The following is a 10,373-nucleotide window of genomic DNA, read 5'->3' on the forward strand; positions in this document are numbered from 1 at the left end:
TTGGAAGAATATCAATACCCCAAGACAAAGTTTGTTCCTCAACAAGAGAAGTATGATCCTACTTCCTTCAAGGGGACACAAGCCTAAGATGATCTTCCACCACAAGACCACAAGCTAAAAGGCAAGGACAAGCTTCAAGAGGAGATTGATGCATTTTAAGAAGCTCCAAAGGCCTTGGTCAAGTGGGTTCCCAAGACTATTTCAAGTTCTACTTCATCAAGTACATCTACAACCCCAAGGATTCCCATCAAGATGATGTGGATCCCGAAGAAGAAGAACTAGAGAGTTCTTGAGGGTGACTCCGCCAACATACTTCACTCATATTCATATTGGCAAGGACAAGTGCAATCAACTTCCACATCTTGCACTAGTTCAAGGAGTCACAAACCCTCTTGTTAGTAAGTCAAGGGACAAGGTAACCTAATGCTTTTATGGACATCATCTTGTGTGTACTTCACTCTATGCCTATGGATATCCTTGTTCCTTGTGGGACTAACCCATGTAGGTATTGAAAGTGCAACTCACTCCAATGGATTGCTCCAAATGATCTACATCAACATTGAGCATCCACATCTTCAACATCTACATGAAGTCATCATCGACAAAACCCAAGGTTAGTTCATCCCTCTGAAAGGGGATATCACATCTAGGGGGAGCTTTATTCTAAGAATTGAGCTAAAGCAATTCTAATGGTGTGAACACAACAATGCGTTATGTAAAAGTGGCAACCCGCTTGTGCTTAAACGATGAGTATGACCTATGATCAAATGTTCTCATTTGACTCCTAAGTCAACATACTCATATATAGATGACCTAGTCATCGCCAATTGCTTGATAGCAGCTAGAGTGTCTGTGCATGCTTTTCCACATATTTCACTTTCTATCTTATTATGTGAGCATGTTGGTTGCATAGTTTTCTTCATTCGAGGACATCCATTTGTTGCTTTGAGTTTTTGGTCTTTTCTTTTGCCAAATGGATGGACAAGAATGCCTAAGTACTCCCTCTAGCTATCTATGCTTTTCTCGTCTCAAACTCTATTCATGCTGCATCACAAGTTTGATCAAGCTAGATTTGAACCCTCTGGGTGAGGAGCACTTGGAGCCACCTATTCGTCATAAACTTAAACTTCCAAAACCTCTTGATGTATTTCGGTCTGACCGATTCATTCCTTTCGGTTCAACTGAGTTCATTGAGTTGATCTAGGTTTCAATCTCGGTGCAACCGATTTCAACATTTCTGTCTGAACAAGTTGCAGTAACCGCTTGCGATTCTGCATCTCGGTGCCACTGAGTTGCTCAACTCGGTCACACCAACAGGGTCTGGATATATATACCCACGGGTTGATATTTGGAAATTTCTCCGAAACCCATCGCCCGCGCCTGTCCAGTTCTACCGACTCGAGGTCTCCTGATCGTCTCCTCCGTCGCCAGCGACCTCCTGCCGCTGGTCTCCGCCGCCGTCAACGGAATCGTCGCCGCCATTGTTGCCATAGCGAGATCACCATTGAGATAGGGTATGAACTCGACCCCTTTGTGCAATATTTTCCTCTGATTCTTGCACTTAGGTCAATGCCATGAATCTTACCATGTTTGAGATACTTCTATCCAATCAAAAACTCGTTTAGATTTGCTTTGATTCAAAAACTTAGGGTTAGGTTCCGCCGAACTCATCTCGGACCGACCGAGTTGGAGAAATCGGTCTCACCGATTTGGCCCAGGCCATTGCATTTGTGATTCTTGGTCTGACCAAAACTTACAAATCGGTGTGACCGAGTTCAATTCTCAGTGAAACCCTAGTAATCTCAGAGTCACCGAACTGTGTCTCGGTCTGACCGATTTCACTAGTTTAGACTCTAATGTTACTTTGGTGTCACTGAGTTTAACAATTTGGTAGCTCCGAAATGACTTCTGTAGAAAACTAAAATTAAGTTTTTGACTCATTCGTGTTGCAAAAACTCTGCACTTTGTGATGCCAATCCACTCTGTCGATCTCAACTATATCTATTCATAGGGTCAGCTTTCAGCTTTGAGCCATGTCTGACAACAGTGGCGGCCAAAATAGGTCTGAGGAACATGTTCACAAGTGAGGGCACTAGTCCCTCTGACAGCTATGATGATGGGAGCAGAAGTACTCCTAGCAACCCGCCTAAGGCTGCAACCAGGCAGAGGAAGAAAAGAACATCTGATTCATAGGATGAAGATTTTGTGGCTGATGAGGAAGTCACTTCAAGGAAAAAGGTTGTCAAGAAATAGTTTGGCACAACAGCTTCAACCAAGCCAGGTATGAAGAAGAAGGCACCAGCCAAAAGAATTCCTATGTCCAAAGCGAGAGCCTCAACATAGGAAACAACTGAGTTCACTCTTGAACCAAAGGAGGCTGGTGAGGGCAGAAGATGAAGGAAAGGGTCAAGAAGACCATGACTAGAGTGATTGGCAGACCATCTATGGTCAGGGATTCAGATGAGGAGGAGGAAGAGCAATACGCACCTCCTGCCAAGACCCAGATGTTGATGGGGGTTGCCATCAAGTCAGGGGATGCTCCATAAAAGCCCAAGACTGCCCCCAAGGCTGCTGCTGGTTATCAAGCTTCTAAGCCTGCAACATCCAAGAGATCAACTAGGAACATACCAGCTGCTGAGAAGAACAAGGCTCCAGTGCCTGAAGTGGAAGAAGAAGAAGCCCAAGTGCTTAGAAAACTAAAGCCCAAGATCCAAGATCATGCTGATACACATCCTGTGGATGAAAACATGAAGCTAAGGAAGGACGTAGGTTTCAGGCTATGAAGGCAGACAGACCCATATGGCACCAGGAGGAGGACTGCTGTGGACTACATGTTCCATACAAAGGAGTAGCAAGATTTCTATGAGACTGTGCTCCTGGACAAGAAGCCCATAGTAAGTGATATGAGATGGGTAGATTGGGAATACATTGATAACAATGCAGATCACTTCCTAGGAGTTCATGACAGCTTCAGACTAACTGGAGTTGAAAATTTTGTTGGACAGAAGCTCACCAAGTGGAATGATGAGATGGTGATGCAGTTCTACTCCACATCACATTTTTACCCAGATGGTAAAATTGTTTGGATGACTGAGGGCACAAGGTACCAGTCTATAGTTGCTAAGTGGGCCAAGCTTATCAATGTCCCTGAAGAACATGAGGAGGATACAAATGTGTATACCAAGCCAAGGAAAGGACACAACTCCATGGCACACATGTACAAGGAGATTCCTAATGCTGCCGTGGATACTCACAAGTTTGGCTCTGTGTACTATCTATTGTCTGGGCTGCCCAAAATCAACACTATCCTCAGGCACACATTGTTGCCCAAGTCTGGAGACGGCAGGATAATTATAGGTCATTCCATCAATTTGCTGCACATGTTTGATATTCCAGAGAAATTCAAAGTGATGACATTGATTGTAGAGACAATCAAGAGGACTACTGCTGATCAGAAGAGATCATGTGGATATGCTCCACACATTCAGATGCTCATCGACTCCAAGATGGGAAAATGCACATATATTTTGGACAAGGATCACCTTCCCCTATTACCTGAATTTGAAAACAATGAAGTTGTCATGGATGCTACACATCCTACTTCAGTAGAGGCTCAGGAGAAGAGGGAGAAAGCTAAAGCAGAGAAGGCATCACATGCTTCACAAGTTCCAGATGCTTCAACTGTTCACCTCAAGACCAAGCAAGATCAGCTTAGCTATCTGCTTGCGGCCACTGTCAGAATTGAGAAAGGATTGGCAACCCTGACTCAAAATCAAGAGAGTCTTGAGAGGATCATCAAGACTAAATTCTATGATCTAGACTTGAAGGTCACATAGATCTAGACTACAGTTGAGCAGCTCCAGGAAGATGCTGAAGAGAGAAGAGGGAGAGCTACCACTGAAGCTTTTCAGAGAGTGCCAATGTCACAAAGGTCTGCAACTGTGCCAGCTAGTGACACAAGGGATACTATGTTAGCACCAGCAGCTATAGCCTCTGTTGTTCCTCCAGTTGCAACTCCACCAGCTCCATAGACCTCTTCGGATGCATTCGTTGCAGGACTACTCTCCACGCCACCTTCGCACTCCGGATCTCCCGGAGATTGTGCTTAGAGAGTCGCATAGCACTATGCATTTTTAAGCTTTTTGGTAACTTGTTGCCAAAGGGGGAGAAAGTGTATAGATCGTAGGCTTCGAGAGAGAGAGAGAGTGTGTTTTGCTTCTTTTGTCTCTCTTTCTACTTTATTTTGTGTGTGAGGTACTCCTATGATCATGTGGTTGATCATATCATACTTTAATGTTTGTGCTTGAATGATGATATTCTATCTCTCATGTATGATCATTCATATCTTGCCTTGGTGATGAGTGCATATTTCATATTTTATCATTTTGAGCGCTCCACCAAGATGTATGTGACATGGAAGAGTAAGCCATGATCCTATTCGATTGTGCATTTGCATTCAAACACAAATTTTAAATAAAGCACAAATTTAAGGGGAGCTGTTGCTTATCACATACTTCTCAAAGCGAAGATGTACTTCATTTATATTATCATTTGTCGAAGCTTTGATCTATATGTTGTCATCAATTACCAAAAAGAGGTAGATTGAAAGTGCAATTAATCCTCGGGTGGTTTTGGTAATTCATAACAACATATAGCTCATTGAATTAATATCCATTCAAGATTAGTGTTTCAGAAAGTTCAATGATTGGTATGGCATGGGCTAGAGATGTGGCCCCTCAAAATGATAAGGACACACAAGGACACACATTGGCAAAACCTCAAGACTCTTCATTTTCATTTTAGTGATCCACGATCACATTGAGTCCATAGGAAAAGCCAATACTATTAAAAGGGGATGAGGTGTTGCTTAATGGCTTGCCTGCTCAAAATGCTTATTGATATGCTCCAAATACCCTCAACCACTTTCTCATTTCCACATATGTCCTAAAGCTAAAGTCAAACTCGGCCCCACCGATTTGATCTATCCAGCACCACCAAGTTCACTTGACAAAGCCATAGTCAGAAAACCTAATCAGTTCGGTCTCACCGATAGGGATCTTGGTCTCACCAAGATGGGATTGCAAACTCATTGTTTCCCTTCGTAACGTTTTGGTCTAACCGAGATGAGCGATCGGTCCCACCGAGTTGGCAATGCAAACACTTTGTTTCCTTTTCGTAACATTTTGGTCTCATCGAAATGAGCGATCGATCCCACCGAGTTGGCAATGCAAACTCTCTGTTTCCTAACGTTTTGGTCTCACCGAAATGAGCGATTGGTCCCACCGAGTTTGCCTGACCAAGTCTCTGTTTGCTTATTACCAAAATCGGTCCCACTGAGTTCATGTGATCGGTCTCACCGAGATGAGGTTTCGCCCTAACCCTAGCGCCTCGGTCCCACCGAGTTGATATTGACGGTTCCACCGAAAAGCCTAACATTCACATTTTGAACCAGGTCGGTCTCACCGAGTTTCACTATTCGGTCCCACCGAGTTAGGTAAATTGTGTGTAATGGTTTGATTTTGTGTGAAGGCTATATATACCCCTCCACCCCCTTTTCCATTCGAGAGAGAGCCATCAGAACGTGCCTACACTTCCACTACTCATTTTCAGAGAGAGAACCACCTAATCAAGTGTTGAGACCAAGACATTCCAATCCAACCATAAGAATCTTTATCTCTAGCCTTTCTCCAAGTTGCTCTCCACTCAAATCATATTTCCACCATATACAAATCTATGAGAGAGTTGAGTGTTGGAGAGACTACATTTGAAGCACAAGAGCAAGGAGTTCATCATCAACACACCATTAATTACCTTTTGGAGAGTGGTGTCTCCTAGATTAGTTAGGTGTTGCTACCTCATGAGCTTGCATTGGGTTTTCCTTTTAAGAGGAAAGGGTGATGCAGCAAACTAGAGTAAGTATTTCCCTCAGTTTGAGAACAAAGGTATCAATCCAGTAGGAGACAACACAGAAATCACCAAATACCTGCACAAACAATCAACAACTTGCACCCAACACGATAAAGGGGTTGTCAATCCCTTCACGGTTACTTGCAAAAGTGAGATCTGATAGAGATAGATAAACGGTAAAGTAAATATTTTTGGTATTTTTGATTTATAGATCGGAAAGTAAAAGATTGCAAAATAGTAGATCAGAAACTAGTATGATGCAAAAGAGAACTTATATGATGGAAAAGAGACCCAGGGGCCATAGGTTTCACTAGTGGCTTCTCTTAAGATAGCAAATATTACGGTGGGTGAACAAATTACTGCTGAGCAACTGATAGAAGAGTACAAAGTTATGATTATATCTAAGGGAATGATCATGAACATAGGCATCACATCCGTGTCAAGTAGACCAAAACGATTCTGCATCTACTACTATTACTCCACACATCAACTGCTATCCAGCATGCATCTAGAGTATTAAGTTCATAAAGAACGGATTAACGCATTAAGTAAAATGACATGATGTAGAGGAATTAACTCAAGCAATCTGATGAAAATCCCATATTTTTATCTTCGATGGAAACAATACAATATGTGCCTTGCTGCCCCTACTGTCACTAGGAAAGGACACCGCAAGATTGAACCCAAAGCTAAGCACTTCTCCATTGCAAGAAAGACCAATCTAGTAGGCCAAACTAAACCGATAATTCTAAGAGACTTGCAAAGATATCAAATCATGCATATAAGAATTCAGAGAAGAACCAAATAATATTCATAGATAATCTGATCATAAATCCACAATTCATCGGATCTCGGCAAACACACTGCAAAAGAGTATTACATTGAATAGATCTCTAAGAACATCGAGGAGAACATGGTATTGAGAATCAAAGAGAGAGAAGAAGCCACCTAGCTACTAGCTATGGACCCGTAGGTCTGAGGTAACCTATTCCCGCTTCATCAGAGAGGCAATGGTGTTGATGTAGAAGCCCTACATGATCAAATACCCCTCCGGCAGGAAGCCGGAAACGGTCCCTAGATGGGATCTCACGGGTACATAAGGTTGCGGCGGTGGAAAAGTGGTTTCGTGGCTCCCCTGGATGTTTTCAGGGTGTAAGAGTATATATAGGCGAAGGAGCTAGGTCAGGAGACCCACGAGGGGCTCATGAGGTAGGAGGGCACACCCTACCCCCCTGGGCGTGCCCTCCACCCTCGTGGCCACCTTGTTGCGTCTCCGACTTCATCTCCAAGTCTCTTGGTTTGCTTCTGGTCCAAGAAAGATCATTGCGAAAGTTTCATTCGTTTGGACTCCGTTTGGTATTCCTTTTCTGTGAAACTCTAAAATACGTTAAAAAATGGAAGCTGGCACTGGGCTTTCGGTTAATAGGTTAGTCCCAAAAATATTATAAAATTGCATATTAATGCATATAAAACATCCAAAACAGATAATATAATAGCATGGAACAATCAAAAATTATAGATACGTTGGAGACGTATCAGGTATCACTTGGGAGCCTCTGTCAAGATTGTGGAGTTGAACCAAGGAGTTTTTAAGGGCAAGGAGATCGCCTACTTTGTGAAGATCTACCCGAGTGAGGCAAGTCCTTCGTCGGTGATGGCTATGGTGGGATAGACAAGGTTGCTTCTTCGTGAACCCTTCATAGGTGGAACCCTCCATGGACTCGCGCAACCATTACCCTTCGTGGGTAGAAGTCTCCATCAACGTGGATGTACGATAGCACCACCTATCGGAACCATGCCAAAAACCTCCGTGTCTACATTGCGTTTGCTCCCTCCAAACTCCTCCCCTTTACCTTCATATGCCATGATTTACATTCCGCTACTATTCTCATAGAATTGCATGTGTAGGTTGATTGCTTGACTTGTGCTAACTTGCTAAAATCTGCCAAGACTTAAAATTGAGAAAAGGCTAGATTTTTATTTGGTCAAGTAGTCTAATCCCCCCCTCTAGACATACTTTCGATCCTACAGATGTGTATTATCGAGAGGGCCTAGAGATACCCACTACTAGGGAAAACCTTATACATAGAATCTTACCAGCAGTGCGATCTAAAATAAGGCGATACTGCTACTTAGCAGTAGCGCACGGACAACAACCACACTACTGATACCCACATAGAAGTAGCGTGTGAGGAACAAATAGCACCTACAACTAATATTGCCACGACGTTGCCGCTAGACTAGGTATACTAGTAGAGCCAGTTTTGTAAACGTGCTACTGCTATTGAACTTAGCAATAGCGTTTTTGCCAACACTCACTACTGCTAAGTTTAGTCCACTCGTTGCAACCAAGTTTAGTCCCACCTCGCTCTGTGAATAGGGTGTTTACCACCTTAAATACCTTACTTCTCAAACCATCACAACCACTTGGTCTTGATTGAACTCTATGTGTAGGATCGGTGGTCGCAATAGCAATCTTCGCCAGTTCTTAAACCGGGGAAGATTCCTATTGACAATTTAGATTCTACACAAAAAGATCATTGATGACCAATGTATTTTTGATTTTTTACATGTTTAGCCTTAGCTTAGAAGTAGCGCATTTTGCATAAGGCGCTACTGCTACAGGCATATGATATGTCTCCAACGTATCTATAATTTTTGATTGTTCCATGCTGTTATAATCATTCTTGGATGTTTTACAATCATTTTATAGTCATCTTATATCATTTTTTGGTACTAACCTATTGACATAGTGCCCAGTGCTAGTTGCTGTTTTCTGCATGTGATTTACATCACAGGAAATCAGTACCAAGCAGAGTCCAAATGCAGCGAATCTTTTTGTGGATTTTTTTGGGCCAGAAGACATCTAGTGGCACTACAAAAAAAATACACTTCCGTGATGATACGTGTTTGTCACAGTAGGTCGCGTTTTTTGTCATGCATGTACATCCATGACAAATTTATGACAGAATCAAGATAGTCATACCTATGCTGTCGTAGAAGTGTTCCATGACATTACCAAAATTATCATCACGGAAGTGTCCACTTCCATGATGATAAATCGTGCGTCACAAAAGTGCTTTCGTCAAGGGTGACCGACACGTGGCATCCACTCTAACGGAACGCCGTTAAGCTATCGGGTCGGATTTTGGATCCGATAACCCATTAACACCCCCGACCAATGTGAAATTTCCACGTGTAAAATTCTGATTGGCCGAAGGGAACACCTGTCAGCTCGTCAGTGGGCCAGATGTCGCCCGTCCATTGGAGGAGACATGCCTATGATACGTCGACACGTGGCTGGGCCCAACAGAGGCCCATATCGGTTAAAAAGGCCGGCCCAGTCAAAGGCCCGTAGAACTTAATCAGGTACTAGTGGGCTAGCCCAATAATGGCCTGCTTAATAAAGGCCCAATTACGGCCCGAAGCCAGATCTGGCCCATTAATTGTTCGCCCAATATTTGGGCCCATTTACAGCCCGAAGCCAGATCTGATCCATTAAGTGTTCACCCAATATTTGGGCCCATTCGTGGCCCGAAGCCAGATCTGGCCCGTAAATTGTTCGCCGAATATTTGGGCCCAACTACAGCCCAGTGACTTTCAGCCTGTTAGAGGCCTGATGTAGACATGGGCCCATTTCAGCCCGTTGTGACTTTTGGCCTGGGAATGGCCCTTGCTGCCCATGGGCCATATATGGTCCGACGGGACATCGGGCCCACTAACATCCCGTGCTAAAGGTGGCAATAGTTAAGCCCCACATGACTTTGGGCCTGTTAAAGGCCTCTCGCGTAATTCGGCCCGTTGATGCCTGTACTAAGCTTCCGGCATCTTAAAGGCCCATGATATCAGTGGGCCAACTAAGGCCCGAGATATGTTTCGGCCTGGTAACGGCCCGTGAGCTAACTGGGCCCAAAACGGCCCGGTCTACATTTCGGCATGCTGAAGGCCCGTCGACGACTAGGGAAAATTGAGGCCCAACATGCATTTTGGCCTGCTAAAGGCCCATGGTTTCATCTCGGCCGTAACAGGCCAATACAATATTTAGCCTGTTAATGCCCCAACACTACCTGGGTCAAACTAAGCGCTGGGTCGACAAAAGGCCCAACTAAAATATAGGTCGGTGTAAGTTTGGGCCTGGCGCAATGTGTGAAGTCCCCAATCATTTGGGCCCAAGAAAGACGCAGGCCGGCCCAATTGTGGCCCGCTAAAAACCTGGCCCATTAGAGTCGAATGTTTCAGCCCGGTCGACTACATCTGATTTTTTTTCAGATAGCCATTGATGGCAATAACTAGTAGGAATTAAGAACAAACCTACTCTATACAATAAAGAAATACGACATAGTAGCTAAGAACAAACCTACACTATACAATAAATGATTTAAGGTATATTACATCCACTGGGCATCGAAGTTCGCCACCAGTGATAATAAAGCGCGACGAAGAAGCAGATTACAAAACTGGGCACC

The sequence above is a fragment of the Triticum aestivum genome, chromosome 4B (genome assembly GCF_018294505.1).
Source record: "Triticum aestivum cultivar Chinese Spring chromosome 4B, IWGSC CS RefSeq v2.1, whole genome shotgun sequence".
NCBI classification, from domain to species: Eukaryota; Viridiplantae; Streptophyta; class Magnoliopsida; order Poales; family Poaceae; genus Triticum; species Triticum aestivum.